The sequence below is a fragment of the Pongo pygmaeus genome, chromosome 6, assembly GCF_028885625.2.
Source record: "Pongo pygmaeus isolate AG05252 chromosome 6, NHGRI_mPonPyg2-v2.0_pri, whole genome shotgun sequence".
Lineage (NCBI taxonomy): Eukaryota > Metazoa > Chordata > Mammalia > Primates > Hominidae > Pongo > Pongo pygmaeus.
The window spans coordinates 79,445-98,437 of record NC_072379.2 but is presented as its reverse complement, the minus strand read 5'-3'; positions in this window follow the sequence as shown (position 1 = coordinate 98,437).

The window sequence follows — 18,993 nt, the reverse complement described above, 5'->3', positions numbered from 1 at the left end:
TAGAACATTGTTAGATATAAAGAAAAATTGTGATGATAGCACAGAGTTCCTGTATACTCTGCACCCAGGTTCCCCTACTCTTACCATGTCACATTATATTGTACCTTTGTCACAGTGAATTAGCCCATGTTGATGTAGTAGTAGGAACTAAAGTCCATACTTTATTCAGATTCCCTCAGTTTTCCCTTAATATCCATTTTCTACCTCAGAATCCAAAGTATGATGTTACAGTTGGTCCTCATGTCTCCTTAGGGCCCTCGTAGCTGTGACAGATTCTCAGACTTTCCTTATTTTTGGTGATCTTGACAGTTTTGAGGAGGACTGGTTGGGTATTTTGTAGAATGTCCCTCATTTGGGACCTGTCTGATCTTTTTCCTAAGATTAGTTTGGGGTCATGGGTTGTGGGGAGGATGGAAAGTGCCCTTCCCACAGCATCACACCAAGGTCCTTGCCATCTGGGTGACTTGTCACCGGTGATGTCAACCTCGGCGATGTGGCTGAGGCAGAGGTTTCCAGTTTTCTCCACTGTAAAGTTGCTCTTTTTTCCCTTTTCATATTGTATTATTTGGAAGGAAGACACTATGCAATGCTTATATTTTTAATTGTTTATTGATGCATAACATTTTACATATTTATGGGGTGCATGTGATATTTTGATACACGCATGCCATGTGTAATGATGGAATCGGGGTATTTAGGACGTTCGTCACCTCAAACGTCTGTCCTTTCTTCATGTTGGGAACATTTCAAATCTTTTCTTCTCGCTATTTCAAAACGTACAGTACGTTGTTGTTAACTATAATCCCCTCACTGTGCTATCAACACTAGAACTCACCCCTCCTACCAAACCGTTTATTCGTACCCATTAACTACCTTCTCTTCGTTCCCTCCACCTGCCCCGCACTATTTTTTAAACAGCTTTATTGGGTTATAATTCACATACCATGCAATTCACCCATTTAAAGTATACAATGGTTTTTAGTATATTCACAGAGTTCTACAGCCATTACTACAGTCAACTTTAGAAAATTTTCACCACCTCAAAAAGAAGCTCCATACCCTTTAGCTACCTCAGCCACCAGCACTGCCCCCACCCCCAGCCCTAAAGAACCACAAATCCACTTTCCGTATCTATGGGTTCTGCACGTTTCTCAAAATGTAAACATATAGTACGTGGTCTTTTGTGACTGGCTTCTTTCACTTCGCATAATGTTTTCAGGCTCATCCACCTTGTAGCATGTGTCAGCACTTCATTTCTTTTTTCTTTTCTTTTTTTTTTTTAATAAGTAGTTCATTCTTTTTCATGGCGTAATAACACCCTGTTGTACGGATACACCACATTTTCTGTAGCCATTCGCCAGTCATGTGTATCGGGACTGTTTCCGTTGTTTGGCTTTATGAGTGGTGCTGCTACAAACGTCTGTGTTCAAGTTTTTATTTGGATGTACTTTTTTGTTGCATGTTTGTTTGTTTGTTTTTGAGACAGTCTGGCTCTCTTGCCCAGGCTGGAGTGCAGTGGTGCAATTTCGGCTCACTGCAACCTCTGCCTCCCGGGTTCAAGCGATTCTTCTGCCTCAGCCTCCTGAGTAGCTGGGACTACAGGCATGTGCCATCACGCCCAGATAATTTTGTATTTTTAGTAGAGACGGGGTTTCTCCATATTGGTCAGGCTGGTCTCGAACTCCTGACCTCGTGATCTGCCAGCCTCGGCCTCCCGAGGCTGTAATCTCATGCTGGGATTACAGGCATGAGCCCCTTAGCCTGGCTGGATGTATAGTTTTAATTATCTGGGACGCACACCTAGGAATGGGATTGCTGGTCCATGTGGTCACTCTATGTTGAACTCATTTTCAGTGCCTTTTCATTGTTTTTCTCTGCACTATTTTCTTTCCCAAAGAAGGTTCCTATTTCTTAAGTCCTTGTCAAGACTATTTTCTGTCTTTTTGAGGATTGCCCTCCGAGTGTATGAGGTGGCATCTCCCTGTGGTCTTGATTTGCTTCTTCCTAATAACTGATAATGTTGAGCATCCTTTCATGTACTTACTGGCCATTCGTGCATCTTCTTTTGAGAAGTGCCTATTCAAATCCTTTGCCCGTTTTAAAATGGGGTTAATAACCGTCATTTTATTTGAGTTTTAAGTGTTCCTTACATATTCTGGATATGAGTCCCTTATCAGATACAGCAGGCCCCAGTTACCTGGTGTCTTGGTTTCCACAGTTTCAGTTACCTGTGGTCAGCCATGGCTTGAAAATACGACATGGAACTGTGCATTGTTCTGAGTAGCACAGTGAGATCTTGCGCCAGCCCAAGCTATCCCTCCCTGGTATGAACCATCCCTTTGTCCAGTGTATCCACACTGTAGAGACTGCTCCTTCGTTAGTCATTACACCGCCTGCTCCTGACATCCAGCCATTGCTCATCATGGCTTGGTGATCCTCCTTCCGATCATTCATCAGAAGGTCAACAGCATCCTAAGGCAACATCACAATGCCTGCGTGATTCACCCACCTCACCTCACCTCCTCCCGGAGGCAATTCTGTCATCTCACATGATCACAACAAAGAGGGGTGAGAACAGTACAATAAGGTATTTAGAGGGGTGAGTACAGTGCAATAAGGTATTGAGAGAGAGAGAGATAGAGAGAGAGGTCACATTCACATAAGTCTTATTACGGCATATTTTTATCATTGTTCAATTTTATTATAGTTATCCTTGATAATCTCTTCCTGTGCCTAATTTATAAGTTAAACTTTATCACAGGTATATATATATATATGGGAAAAAACAGTATATACAGTGTTTGGTAATCTCTGTGGTCTCAGCCATCTACTGGGGGCCTTGAGATGTATCACCTGCAGATAAGAGGGGATTACTGTAGAAGATTTGCTAATATTTTCTCCTTTTATGTGGGTTATCTTTGCACTTTCTTAATGGCATTGGTTGTAGCACAGAAGTTTTTAATTTTAGTGAAGTGTCATTTATCTCTTTTTTCTTTTATCACTTGTGCTTTTGGTGCCATATTGAAGAAACCATTGCCAAACTCAGGCCATGAGGATTTCCTCCTATGTTTTCTTCTAAGAGTGGTTTTATATGAATCCATTAATATGCTGTATTACATTGATTGGCTTTTGGATGTCAAATCAACCTTGTGTTCCTGGAATAAATCTCATCTGGTTTTGCACGTAATTCTTTTTATATGTTGCTGGATTTGATCTGCTAGTATTTTGTGGAGGATTTTTGCATTTATATTCTTAAGGATATTGGTCTGTGGTTTTCTTGTAATGCCTTTCATCTGAAAGTATTTTCTAATTTCCGTTGTGATTTCTTCTTTGATCTGTTGGTTATATAACAGTGTGTTGTTTATTTTACACATTTTGGTGAATTTCTCAAATTTCTTTCTGTTATTGATTTCTAACTTAATTCCATTGTGGTTATAGAGCCCACTTTGTATGATTTCAGTCCTTTGAAATTTATTGAGACTTTCTCTGTGGCCCAACATGTGGTTCTTCCTGGAGCAAGCTCCAGCACATTCGAGAAGTGTGTGTGCTCTGCGGTTGCTGGGTGTAGTACTCTGCAGATGCGGTTGCTGGGTGGAGTGCTCTGCAGTTGCTGGGTGGAGTGCTCTGCAGGTGCGGTTGCTGGGTGGCATGCTCTGCAGTTGCTGGGTGGCGTGCTCTGCGGTTGCCAGGTGGTGTGCTCTGTGATTGCGTGGTGGCGTGCTCTGCGGTTGCTTGTGGCGTGCTCTCGTGCTCTGCAGATGCCGGCCAACTGTTCCAGTCTGACATTTCTTTGTTGATCTTTTGCCTACTTGTTGTACCCGTAACGAAAGTGTGTTATTGAAGTCCCCAGTTTATTGCTGAATTGTAGTCCTTCCTTTTTCCTCAGACTTAGAATCTGTGTCGAAACTTCTTGATGGGAAACATGTGATTGGCTCTCAGGTCTCAGCCTCTGCTCTCCCCATTACATGCCTGGAACATCCTGAGGGAGCTCACAGCAGGCAAGGCCCTGGCTTCATGCTTCAGATATGCTTCCATTACTCCCACCTTATAAATGAGGAACTGAAGGGCAGAGGGGTCCAGAACACTGCTGAGGACAGCTGGCTGGCTCAGAGCTGGACTCGACCCTAAGGCAGCTCGGTCTCAAATTTATGCCAAGCTCTAGGTTGGTCCATGCTCTCCTGGGGTAGCCAGAGAGTGTCATGATTACACCAGAGATGAAGTAGTTGGAATATGGACCCACTCCTAAGCTGCTGTGTGGGGAGTTCCGGAAGCACACACACCAATGGAAAAATTAAATGTGGATTTTTATTGTATCCCATCTGGCTTCTGCCACCTCCCAGGCGTGCATCTGCTCACAGCCAAGTGACCTCCCATCTGCAGGCTTCTCCCAACGTGGCTCAGTGGTGTCTCATCTGGACCACGAGTCCTCTCCACCCCAGGTGCCCTTTCATGGATGCTCTTGGACTCTCCTGCTTGGTCTTCCCACCTTTCACCCTGGCCTCTCTCCAAAATCCCCCATGGCTGCCTTTCTCTACCATCTGGCCCCAAAACCTCAGTCATTCATTCAAAGCCCTTCGTAATCCAGATCTGACTTGGGTCACAAATCAGCAAGTGTATCCATGACAGCAGTGACCCTCAGGCCCCACTCTGTGGCTTTGGTGAGTGACAGATGACTATTGAGTGACTAAGCAATGGTGCAATTGAAATTCCAGGGAATGAGATCCATTTGGAATTTCCTGAAGAAACAAACCCCCGGGCACAGGAAAGAGGCATCCATGCATGTTTGGCTCCCTTTTGCCTTGAAATCCACGGAGCTCCAAGGCTCTTTCTGGCATGCTGGCTGTACACAGGGCCTTTCAAAGGCAAGGAGTCCTCAGCTTTCTGGGCCTCCTTAATGAGCCTGAGGCCTGCTGCCTCCAAGTGGGGCCCCTCTGTGCTTTTTCTGGCTGTTTGTGAAGTCAGCCCTGCCTTTAATAGGCCTACTTGCAACTAACATGGAATATAATACTGAAGAAAATGCTGTAAAGCATTTGGCCTCTCAGGAGCATAACACTAAATGTTGATGTGTAAAGGCACTAAACAACGTGCATAATTAGGCAAATAACTCTCCCCTAGTTTCCAATGCAGAGAAAGGAGGGAAGTTAAGGAGGGTGTGTTCAAGCCTGTTGGATCAGTGATGCTAGGGAGAGGCCTGGAGCTGGCTTCCTAGGGCCCAGGGTCCTGTGAATGACTGGGGTGAAGCAGCCTTGCCATGTGCCTTTGGAACACCCTCAGGGAAGAGTCACAGGGAAAGGGCACACCTCAGTTCCTCAGGCAGGTGCAGCTTACAGCTTTCCAGGCTGATCTTTATCCCTGGTCAGAAGGGAATGGCAGACCCAGAGAGGGAACAGACCTGCCCAGGCCCGCGGAGATGGAAGAGACTCGATTCTCCTGCAGATGAGGCTTGAATCTGTTGGGTCCTTTGGGAAAGTAGGTCTGGAGAACTTCAGGATGCAAACAGGACACAACCATGCAGAGTTACAGTTTTTCTCATAACAGGGTGTCGAATTTTCTCAAGTCCTTTTTCTCTATCAATTGAGACAGTCATGTAGTTTTTGTCCTTCATTATGATAATGTGGCAGATTATCTTGATTGATGTTCATATGTTGAGCCATCCGTCCATTCCAGGAGTAAATCCCACTTGGTCAGGGAGTACAATCCTTTTAATGTGCTGTGGAATATGGTTTGCTAGTATTTTGTTGGGGATTTGGCATCAACAGTTATCGGGGAAATCGGTCTGTAGTTTTCTTTTCCTGTAGCTTTCTTGTCTGGGCTTGGTATCAGGATAATGCTGGCCTCATACATTGAGGTTGGAAGTGTTCCTCTTGTTTAGCTTTTCAGAAGAATGTGAGGAGGATTGCTGTTAATTATTTAAAACCTTGGTAGAATTCTCCAGTAAAGCCATCTGGTCCTGGGCTTTTCTTTTTTGGGAGATTTTTGATGACTAATTCAATCTCCTTACTAGTTATAGGTCTTTTCAGATAATTATTTGTTCATGATTCAATCTTGGTAGGTCGTATATTTCTAGGAATTTTTCCATTTCTTCCAGACTGCCCAATTCGTTGGTGTATAGCCGTTGTTCATGATATTCTCTTATCGTATTTTTTATTTATGTGGCATCAGTTGTAAGGGGCCTCTTTCATTTCTGATTTAATTGAGTCTTCTCTCTTTTTTTCTTAGCTAATCTAGCTAAGAGTTTCTGTCAATTTTTTGATCTTTTCAAAAATCCAGCTCTTCAGTTTGTTGATTTTTCTATTGTTTTCTATTCTCTATTGTGTTTATCTCTGTTCTAATCATTACCATTTCCTTCTTTCTGCTAATTTGTGTTTCACTTGTTCTTCTTTTTCTAGTTCTTTGAGATATAAAGTTAGGTTGTTTATTTGAGATCCATCTTCTTTTTAAATGTAAGTTTTCACCGCTATAAATTTCCCTCTTAATACTGCTCTCATTGCATCCTATAAGTTTTGGTATGTTGCATTTTTGTTTTCATTTGTCTTAAGATATTCTCTATTTTTCCCTGTGATATCTTCCTTGATCCTTTGGTTTCTTGAGTCTGTTTTTAAATGTTCACTAATTGTGAAGTTTCCAGTTTTCCTTCTGCTATTGATTTCTAGTTTCATTCCTTTGTGATCAGAACATATATTTTCTATTTCAAACTTCTTACATGTGTTAAGACTTGTTTTGTGGCCGATCATATGGTCTCTCTTGGAAGATATTCCACGTGCCCTTGGGAAGAATGTATTCTCTATTCTGCTGCTGTTGGGTGGAGTGTTCTATATACGTCTGTTAGGTCCAATTGGTCTATAGTGCTATTCAAGTCCTTTGTTTCCTTACTGGTCTTCTATCTGGTTCTTCTATCCATTGTTGAAAGGAGAGTATTGAGGTCTCTTACCATGGTTGTGTTCCTGTTTATTTCTTGTAGACAGCATATAGTTGGATCTTGTTTTTTTTATTTTTAATCAATTCAATCTATGTCTTTTGATTAGGGAGTTTAATTTATTTACATTTAAAGAAATACTGGTAAGGAAGACTTACTATTGCCAATTTGTTAATTGTTTTCTTTATGTTTTATAGCTATTTTGTCTCCCTTTTTCCTTCTTACTCCTTTCCTTTGTACTTTTAAAATTTTTTATAGGCCAGGTGTGGTGGCTCACACCTGTAATCCCAGCACTTTGGGAGGCCAAGGCAGGCAGATCACGAGGTCTGGAGTTTGAGACCAGCCTGACCAACATGGTGAAAACCTATCTCTACTAAAAATACAAAAATTAGCCAGGCGTGGTGGCACACACCTGTAATCCCAGCTACTCAGGAGGCTAAGGCAGGAGAATTACTTGAACCCGGGAAGCAGAGGTTGCAGTGAGCCGAGATTGTGCCACTGCACTCCAGCCTGGGTGACAGAGCAAGACTCTGTCTCAAAAAAAAAAAATTACAGTGACATGCTCTGATTTCTTATTTCCTTTTGTATGTCTTCTATAAATATTTTCTTTATATTCGCCATGGGATTACATAAAATATCTTAAAGTTATAATAATCCATTTTAAACTGATAGCAGTTTAACCTCAATTGCACTCAAAAACTGTACTCTTTTACATCTTCACTCCGCTACACTTGGCTATTGATGTCTCAGAGTATACATTTTATATTGCGTAACCATTAACAAAGTCCTATGATTATTTTAAAATGTTTTCATCTTTTAAATTCTATACAAGAATTAAAAGTGATTTATACACTAACATTATGATAGTACAGGAGTCTACATTTGTCTATATATTTACCTTTTCTAGAGAGTTTTATATTTTCATGTAGGTTGGGGTTGCTGTCTAGTGTCCTTTTATTTCAACTCAAAGAACTCCTTTTAGCATTTCTTGTAGGAAATATCTCATGGTGTTGAATTCTCTCAGTTTTTGTTTATTTGGGATGATTTTTGAAGGATAATTTTGCTGGATATAGTGTTCTTGGCTGGCAGTTTTTACTCTGGTAGCACTTTGAATATATCATTTTACTCCCTTCTGGCCTACAAAGTTACTGCTCAGAAACCCACTTACAATCTTATGGGAGCTCCCTTGTACTGATGAGTTGCTTTTCTCTTGCTGTTTTCAAGATTCTCATTTTGTCTCTGACTTCTGACAGTCCTTGTACTGATGAGTTGCTTTTCTCTTGCTGTTTTCAAGATTCTCATTTTGTCTTTGACTTCTGACAGTCCTTGTACTGATGAGTTGCTTTTCTCTTGCTGTTTTCAAGATTCTCATTTTGTCTTTGACTTCTGACAGTTTGATAATAATAGGTCTCTCTGGATTTATTCTAGTTGAATTTCTTGAACTCTTATGTCCATTCTTTTGCTCAAATTTGGGAAGTTTTCCGCCATAATTTCTTCAAATAGGCCTTCACCACGTTCTCTCTCTATTCTGGAATTCCCATAATGTGTGCACAGGCATATCTTTTATTATTGTGCTTTTCTTTATCGCACTTCACAGACATTGTGGGTGTTTTGGTTTTTTTTTTTGAGATGAGGTCTTGCTCTGTCTCCCAGGCTGGCGTGCAGTGGCAAGATCTCGGCTCACTGTATCGTCCACCTACCAGGCTCAGGCAATCCTCCCACCTCCGCCTCCCAGTAGCTGGACTGCAGGTGTGCACCACTATGCTTGGCTAATTTTTTTTTTATTTTTTGTTGAGACAGTGTTTTGCCACGTTGCCCAGGCTGGTCTCAAACTCCTGGACTCACACAATCTGCCTGCCTTGGTCTCCCAAAGTGCTGGGATTACAGGCATGAGCCACCATGCACACCTGACATTGTGCTTTTGTTTTGCAAATGGAAAGTTTGTGGCAACTCTGCCTCCAGCAAGCCCACCAGTGCCATTTTTCCAACAGCATGTGCTCACTTCTTGTCTCTGTGTCACATTTTGGTACGTTTATAACCATAATTTGGTACATATATAACAATAGTGAAAATTATTGTTACAAAATAATTTTCATTATTGTTATATATGTTATAGTGACCTGTGATTGGTGATCTTTAATGTTACTATTACAATTGTTTTGGAGTGCCACACACCTTGCCCATACCATATAAGATGGTGAACTGAATTGATCAATGTTATGTATGTTCTGACTGTTCCACCAGCTGGCCATTCCTTCACCTTTCTCCCTCTCCCTGATCCTCCCTATTACCTGAGACACAATAATATTGAAATTAGATTAATAGCCCTACAATGACCTAAGTGTTCAAGTGAAAGCAAGAGTCACACATCTCTCACTTTAGGTCAAAAGCTGGAAGTGACCTTAGTGAGCTTAGTGAGGAAGGTGTGTCAATAACCGAGACAGGCTGAAAGCTAGGCCTCTTGCCCCAAGTAGTTAGCCATGTTATAAATGCAAAGGAAAACTTATTTAAGAAAATTGAAAGTGCTTTTCTAGTGGACACATAAATAAGAAAGTAAAACAGCCTTTTTGCTGATATGAAGATAGTTTTAGTGGTCTGTGTAGAAGATCTAATCAACCACAATATTCCATTAAGCCGAAGCCCAATCCAGAGCAAGGTCTTAACTCTCTTCAATTCAGTGAAGGCTGAGAGAAGTAGCTGTTCACGATGCTTAAGAAAAGAAGCCATTTCCATAACATAAAAGCTCAAGGTGAAGCAGCAAATGCTAATGTAGAGGCTTCAGCAAGTTCTCCGGAAGATCTAGCTGAGCTCCTTGATGAAGGCGGCTACACTAAACAACAGATTTGCAATGTAGACGAAACAGCCTTCTATTGAAATAAGAAGCCATCTCTGACTTTTAGAGCTAAAGAGGAGACGTTAATACCTGGCATCAATTCTTCAAAGGACAGACCGACTGTCTTGTTAATTACTAACGCAGTTGGTGATTTTAAGTCGAAGCCAATGCTTATTTACCATATTGAACATTCTAAGGCCCTGAAGAATTATGCCAAATCTACTCTGTTTGCACTCCATAAATGGCACATAAAGCTTTGATGACAGCACATTTGTTATAGCATATGGTTTACTGAATATTTTAAGCCCCCTGTTAAGACCTATGCACAGGAAAAAAATGTCTTTCAAAATATTACTGGTCATTTATGATGCAGCTGGTCACCCAAGAGCTCTGATGGACATGTAAGAAATTAATACTGTTTTCATGCCTGCTAACACAATATCCATTTGCAGCCCATAGATCAAGGAGTAATTTTGACTTTCAGTTTTATTATTTAAGAAGTACATTTCTGGGCAGGCACAGTGGCTCACGCCTGTAATCCCAGCACTTTGGGAGGCTGAGGTGGGCGGATCATGAGGTCAGGAGATCGAGACCATCCTGGCTAATACGGTGAAACCCCATCTCTAATAAAAATACAAAAAATTAGCTGGGCGTGGTGGCGGGCGCCTGTAGTCCCAGCTACTCAGGAGGCTGAGGCAGGAGAATGGCGTGAACCCGGGAGGCGGAGCTTGCAGTGAGCCGAGATCACTCTACTGCACTCCAGCCTGGGCGACAGAGCGAGACTCCGTCTCAAAAAAAAAAAAAAAATAAATAAATAAATACATTTCTTAAGGCTATAGCTGCCGTAGATAGTGATTGCTCTGCTGGATCCAAACAAAGCGAACGGAATGCCTTCTGGAAGTAATTCACCACTCTACATGCCATTAAGAACATTCCTGTTTCATGGGAGGGGGCAAAATATCAACATGAACAGGAGTCTGCAGGGATTTAATCCCAACCCTCACAGGTGACTTTGAGTGGTTCAAGACTTTAATGGAGGAAGGAACTGCAGATGCGGTGGAAACGGTGAGAGAACTGGAATGAGAAGAGGAGCCTGACGATGTGGCTGAATTGCTGCAATCTCAGGGTAAAACTTTAATGAATGAGGAGTTTCTCCTTATGAATGAGCAAAGGAAGTTGTTTTTTGAGATGGAATCTACTCCTGGTAGAGACAAACATTCTTGAAGTGACAACAAGTGATTCAGAATATTACATAAAGCAGCAGCAGAGTTTGAGAGGATTGGCTCCAAATTTGAAAGAGGTTCTACTGTGGGTAAAATGCTGTGAAACGACATTACATACTACAGATAAGTCTTTTGTGAAACAAAGAGTCCACTGAAGAGGCAAAATTCATTGTTGTCTTAAGAAATTGTCATGGTTACCCCAGTCTTCAGCAACTGTCACGCTCATCAGTTTGCAGACATCAACACTGAGGTAAGAGCCCCCATCATGAATAAATTATGACTTGTTGAAGGCTCAGATGATCATTAGCATTTTTAGCCAAAAAAGTATTTTAATTAAGGTATATACTTTTTAAAATACATAATGCTATTGCACAATTAACAGACTACAGTATAGTATAATCAGTACCTTTATATTCACCAGGAAACCAAAATATTTTGTGATTCACTTTGTTGTGATATTCACATTATGGCAGTGGTCTGGGATCAAAGCCACAACATCTCTGAGGTACACCTCCATTATCCTGCTTGATGGTTTCCTGTAAGTCTCATAAGCTCTCATTACTTTCTTTATGCTTTTTTTCCCTCCTCTCACTCAATAATTTCAGATAGTTTTTCTTCAAATTTGATGGTTCTTTCTTCTTGATCAAGTCTGCTGTTGAACTCCTCTATTGATTTTTAAAATTCAATTATTCTTCAGTTTCAGAATTTCCGTTTGTTCTGTTTTTATAATTTCTATCTCTGTTGATATTCTCATTTTTGTTCATAAGTCATATTCTGAATTCGTTCAGTTGTCTATGTTCTCGTTTAGCTCACTGGGCATCTTTAAGATGGTTATCTGGAACGGTCAGTTAATTCATCTCTGTTTCTTTAGGGTCATTTCCAGAGATATATTTTGTTCCTTTGACTGGGCCTTGGTTTCCTGTTTCTTTGTATGCCTTGTGATCTAGTATTGATATTTGGGCATTTCAAACAAATTGGGCTTCCCGCAGTCTTTGTTAACTTGCTTTGTACCTTCACTAATCAGCCCAGGTAGAGATTCTGGAACTTCTCAGCCTTTTCTGGGGATGCATCTTCTTTGGGCTTGTGTAAGTAATCTTCCAGTTAGAGTTTTGCTCCTGTTTTTCAGGAGGCCTCTGTCCTCTGGTGTCTGTGGCTCCGCAAGCTCCTTTGTGCTGAGCGAAGGTGCTCGTCTTTGCTCTCAGCAGCCCCTCACCCGACATTCAAGCGCTGCAAGTTCCCCTCAGTGCTCTGAGTCAGGTGAGGCAGATACCAGTCCCACGGCAGCCCCCTGAAAAGCGAGAACGTTGGATGCATGTTCCACTCTTCTCTCTCCCTCTCTGGAGAGAAGCCAGGCATTGAGGGCATTGAGGGCTCCTATCATGCCAGGCAGCAGTAGGCACGAGGGCACGAAATGCTGACTTTTTTTCTTATCTGCTCAGATGTGGCCCTTCTGGGCTTTGCACTCACAGGGGTGCTGCAACCTCCTAATTGGATTCTGGGGTTCTCACACCAGCTGCTCTGTCCATAGATTATTGCTAACCAGTGTCTCGGTGGGGGAATGAGGGCTCCATGGGGCTTCCTAGTTCTCCATCTCGCTGGTGTCCCTGTATTTAATTTGTTCTTAGATTATCTATGTTGATTTATAAATTCTAGCTCATTCATTTTAATATTCCATTTAATTAGATCATATACCATGATTTAGGGATCTATTCTGTGGAGGAATCCACATTCATAATGCCAGGTTTTCATGTTTGCTGCACTCTGGGTGTGAGATCGTAACATTTGCATAACAAGGCGAAGGAACCTCCAGGTCACACTGAGTGAAGGACAGACCAAGATGGGTCCTAGGCAGCTGGATTTCCTACTTTTAAGTGGCTGAGCTGTCAGAAACCTAGAGCCTAGCAGCGGCGTTCCTCCAGGAAAGTGGGAGGGGAAATAGCCACCGGACTAGGTGAGAACTGCGTCACGTTTAAGAAGCACTGATTGCTTCCTGCAGGACTGGAATGGACTGTGTTCCTTTAGGTCACACGGCTCCTTTCCTGGGTGTGAATTTCAGTGCCTGTTGCTTCTTTACTATAAATCAACCTTGTGTTTTAAGGCAGCCGTCCCCAACCATTTTGGTACCAGTTTCATGGAAGACAATTTTTCCACGGACTGTGGGATGAGGGTGGGGTTGGGGGGATGGTTTTGGGATGAAACTGTTCCACCTCATATCATCAGGCATCAGTTAGATTCTCATAAGGAGCACGCAACCTGGATCCCTCACACGCACAGTTCACAACAGGGTTCATGCTCCCGTGAGAATCTAATGCCGCCGCTGATCCGACGGGAGGCTGTGCGGCCCAGTTCCTAACAGGCCACGGACCAGTACCTGTCCGCAGTTGGGGTTGGGCACCCCTGTTTAAAGGTACCTTGTTAATCTGCCCAGTCTAGTCCCAGAGAACGCCAAAGGCATGTGTTCATGCCAAATTGTGCGTGTTCATACCTGGAGACGTGCCGTGGACACCCCATCCCTGGAGGTGGGGATCAGAATTCTCTGATCTATGGGACGCTTCCAGCAGAGTCTGAGGGGTGCAGAGCTGAGGAGCCAGGCCAGCACCCGGCCCAGAGCAGCGATGGTTCTGCCAGTTCCCAGGGAATGAGGAGGAGTGAGGGCACAGGCTCCTGACCACCCCCGCTGTGCCTGGTGTGGGCGGCCCTTCAGGGGTGGCCCGCTCTGCAGGGTGCTCGTACACTGCTGTCCTAGGCATGTCCTGTCCTCAAAGTCCCAGGTTACTGGATGATAAAATCTGTAGTTACTGCATATATTTTCTTGCAGTTCTAACGTACCCTTTCCTCCTTACTATCAGATTTTAAATGTAAAAATTAATTCAAGTGAAGACAGTACCTCTGTTTTCTCATCGAGTTCTAAGAAATGAACCGAGGTGGATTTTTCTCTTCTCCCCGGAAGACCAAGAACCTTACAAGGGCCCTGGCTTTCTTCCTTTCTCTTTTCTTTCTTTTTTATTTTCTTATTTTTGTGCCTTTCTTTCAAGCCCAGTTTCATGATTTAAGACCTCAGTGCTTTCAGGTTCCAAAAATCTGAGCTGGTTCCTTGCTGAACCAACAGGGGTGTCCAGCCAGGTTCCTTCTCTTGGGGCCCACATAATCCCATTGTGGCCAGAAACTTTTCCTGCCCTGGGGTCTGCTAGTGAGAGGATCCTCAATACAATTAATTCCCTAATCTCTTTATTCCAGCACTTTCCGTCTACGTTACTGAAAGATGAGCATTCAAGATGCTCGTTTTTAATGACTTGCTATTTTCACCCATTTGGTCACAGCTCTGTTGGGTTTTATTGTCAGCGGGTAAAACACCTGCCTCTGGGCTGTGCAGATAAACTACAGAAAACTGCGTGCTCCCCCTCCCTCATCCAGCAATGAGCCCAGGCAGGCAGGGGAATTAAAATGCACAACTTAATTGGATTTTCATCGTGTCCTGCTGGCTGACGGAGGAGCTCCCCCTCTCTTCATGATTGCATCCAAATGCCAGGTTTAATTCTAAGACTGCAGCTTGGAAGGCGAAAGGCATTTCACAGTAAACGGTTCATTAAGAGACACTTCCAGCCTCTCCGCCTCCTCTGAGTGTGGAGAGGGGCTTTCTGTGGAAGGGGGTTTTGATTTAATTGAGAACTCAGTGAATGCCCGGGACTGTGCTGTGGGCCCAGGACCATTGCCACAGACACACTGTTGCTCTGCCCCATTTGCACTGGGGTTTCCGAGTGCAACCAGTTCAGATGCCCAGGACCCAGGAGCCCTCCCCAGTGCCTCACTCCACGGCCACCCTGGGCCGCCACCCTGCGCACCGGGTGCTGTTGCCCCACTGAGAGAGGTGGGATCAGAGGCTGGGAGATTCATGAACGTGACTAGGGTCACCTGGCCGGAAGTGGTGGAGCTGCACTCCGCCCTCAGGCTGGCTGACGGCCGGGGCCCTTCTGAATGAATGAATGAATAGTACCCACAAATGGGGACTCTCCTGCCTGAAGTGATGGTTGGAGTGAGCCCAGGGCTGGAGGTGGGGGGTGCCTGGGAGGACAGAAGAGTTAGGAGCAGGGAAGGTGGGAGCCACAGTCCCTGATGTGCGTCTGAACCTGCAGGGTCCTGGCAGAGAACGGGGTGAGGCAGGCCCCACATCTGCACGAGACAGGAGCCACCTGCTGACGTTCTGTCCCCAGACCTGGTGCCCCTGCTCCTGACCCTACAACTGAGAAGGTTTTGGACCCAAAGCCTCAGAACTGAACTTCAGCTTAGGATATGGAATCTGCCTCTAAAGGGAAAAGAGCACGGCTCCAGGAGCAGACGCCCCCATCCCCTCTGCAGACTCCACAGGCTGAGGCCGCCCCCTGCCATCGGCACTCTGGTGCCCACCCTCACCTACTGTTCTCCACACAAAATGTGAGGGCAGGTCTCCCTATGCTCAGGGGGTGGGGCCTCATAGGGCCTGGAGAAGCACATCTTCATCCTCACAGCACCAACACACACACATACAGACATGCAGACACTCATACACATGCACATACCTGTACCTGCTCATGTACCACACACACCCAGAGACACATACACTCATGTACACACAGGCACCTACGTACAGACATGTAGACATGTACTTATACACAGACACACACACACACACAATGCACAGACACACGTGCACACATACATGCATGCACACATGTGCGATATAGACACAGACACGCAGGCACCTTCAGACGTGCACATGCACAGCTACAGACACATATGGAGACGTGCACACGCAGAAACACACATGCACACATGTAGACACGCATGTGCACATATACACACACAAACACGTGCATATGCACACATGCACACACATGTGCACACATACATACAGAAACACATGTGCACACAGACACACATGTATAGAGACACGTGCACACAGAGATGCATATAGACACACAGGCACACATACAGAGACACACATGCACACACAGCTATACAGATATACACAGGCACACATGCACACACATGTAGACACACGTGTGCACATGCAGACACAGACACACACACATGCTTGAATGTCCACACAGACACACATACGGACACACATACAGAGACACACACAGTCACACCCATAGCGAAGCACACACATGCACACCCCCTTCAGTTTGGTGCCCGCATTTCCTGCCCTGCCCTTTTCTGTGAAAGGAGAACAGAAAACCCCAAAGCCTGGTACTGACAGCATTTAGCTAATTGTGCAAACTGCACCCTCACCTGGAGCAATGACTTCTCTGAGTTTTATCCTCAGATTAGAATGGATTAAAGTCGTTCCATGCTGAATTCATCCTGGAGTTTCACAACTCCTGGGGCGGGCATCTGGGCTGGGCCTCACTCGTCCTTCCTTGGGGCCCTGCTGCCCTGTTCTCCTGTGGAGTTTCCCTTCCCGCAAGAACAGAGCAATCACTGGGTGTGGGAAACTGATTTTCCATATGGAAAAAGAAATAAGATACCTGTTTCCCAACATACACAAAGCCCCAGATGGGGCAAGAGCTTGTGTAAGAGTTTTCCTGTAAAAGTTTGTCTGGAAAATGTAGGTGGACAATTTATGACCTTGGGTGGGGAAGGATTTCTTAAAACACGTAAGAAGTCCTGGCTATAAAATAGGAGTCTGATAAAATGTGAGCACATTTAAAAAACTATTGGTCAAAAATAACCCCAAAGAAAATGAAAGAGAAGCTAAAAATTAGAAGATACTCACCGGGGACATAACTAACAAAGGGCAGGCCTCAGGAATATGCAAGGAATTTCTATAAATCAGTAAGAATGGGAAAAAGACCCCGAGACATGAAGGGGCATCTCCCTCAGGAGAAGCAGATGTGAAGCAGTGTTTGCAGACTTGGACACGTGCAGATCAAGACCCAGTGAAATGCCATCTGGCTCACTTGTTGGCCAGCACCGGCCGGGGGTGACAGGCCTGCGTGGCCGCCCAGCCTCACAGGCCCTTCCCAGTGCTCTTGGGCCTCGGGCACAAAGGGTTTTGGAGGCCTCCTGTCCTGTGAGAAAAGGGCTGCCCAGGGCCACTCAGCAGGCTGTGTGCAGGCCCAGACACCCTGCCTGGGACCCTGCCTGCTTGTGGGCTCCTTCTCCGTCCTCAGCTGCCCTTCCTGGGCAGTGGCCCAGCTGGAGACCGGCAGGTGGGTGAGTCACAGCTGTGGGTCTGAGCTGTGGGCGCCTGTAAACCCCAGCTGTGGGGGCAGAGAGAGCATGAGGAAGTGGTTCTGTGAGTCAGAGGCCCCTGGGGGACGTGTTTTCCAGGACACTGACCTCCCCATGGCCCTGACAGAAGTGGGGCTGCGGCTTCTGTCCTGTGAGCCTTAGACACATGCAGACAGACACACAGAGACACATGGACATATGCACAGAGACACACTGACACGGAGACACATGTAGACACGCATATACACATGCAGACACACAGACACACAGCGACATAGACACAGACACACGGATACACACATATCTACACCGAGATGTACATATGCAGACACGCTCACACCCGCAGACACACGTGGACATAGACACACATCGCCTTGGGGAGGGCGTGAGACGAGTGCTGCTGGCTGCTCACCCGCGGCTCCCTCCCCACCACGCAGAGATGCTGTCAGATCAGGGCCACCGTGGGCCCTGCAGGCTCGCAGAGCAGTGGGAAGGGAGGGGTCCCTGATGGGGTCTTCCTAGGAGAGGAGCCTGCTGGGTTGGGTTTGCTTCTGAACCCTAAAACCCAATATGGGGACCCTCCATGACTCCACGTAAGAATTAGGAGAAGCAGGTGAGACACAGGGCCCAGGAGAGTTTGCAAAACCTGGGAACGGTGAGAAGCTGGAGCTGAGGCCATGACCCGGGCTTGGCAGTAGGAGGGGAGCGGCCTGTGGGGAGGGCAGGGCTGCGGCCACGGAGGTGGGGGCCACGCCCAGGCTGGGTTTTCTCTTTACGGCCACGGAGCCAAAGGGATTTGGGGATTGAGATTTGCCTGGCGCCTGATGGAGAACGGATGGGAGAGGGTGCCTGGAGGCCACGAGGCCGGCCCGGACCCTGGCGTCTCCCACGCTGAGCTGGTCAGCCCTCAAGGCCAGGGGATGCTGCGGTAGGAGGATGATGGCCCTGGGGAGGTCCACGTCAGGATCCTTGGGATCTGTGCAGATGTGGATAAGTTAAGGGCTTGGGGATGCGAAGAGCGTCCTGCAGTATTGAGTGAGGCCGGGGCAATGACGTGTCCGGAGAGGGATCTGACTGCAGGGGAAGCCCACGTGACTGGGAAGGCAGCTGCTGGAGGGTCCAGGAACACTGGCTGAATGTGGGGGCCTCTAGGAGTGGAAAAGGGGACGCTGCTGGAGCCTCCAGGAGGCCAGGCCTGGCTGATACCTTGGTTTTAGCCCAGTGAGGCCCGTTCCAGACCGCTCACCTCCAGAGCTGGGAGAGGGCGAAGGCACTGTTTTGAGCAATTCCTGTTACAAAGGCAGCGGGGGACTGATGGGAAGCTTCGTGACTTGGATGGGCAGTGACTTCTGGAGGGAGCTGTTGTCTACCTTCTGCCTCCGTTAGACACCTGCGGTACCCTCTCCCCCACCAGCGACAGGCGGACTCAGATGCTGGGGTCTGTGTGCCCCAGGCACAGGTCCACAGAGAGGCTCTGGTGGACAGCGGCCACACATCCTGTTCTGGGTGTCAGTGCCGTCCATGGCCACCACTCCATCGGCACAAAAGCAACTAGGAGCTGAGTCTGTGTCCGACTGGGGCCTGTGTTCCCTGACATCTCCCACACCCCAGGCAGACAGGGTCCAGATAGCCACCCGCATCCTCTGTCACCTTCTTTCCCTACCATTGGTGGCCTGATGGCCCTGGGGCAGGTGGGTCACCTGGTGAGTGGCTGCGCACTCCCTTGAGGTCCCAAGGCCCATGCTGCACTGAGCCTGCAGCTCCTGCCGTGGGCACTGGTGGGTCCCAAGTAACTGAGCAGAATCCCC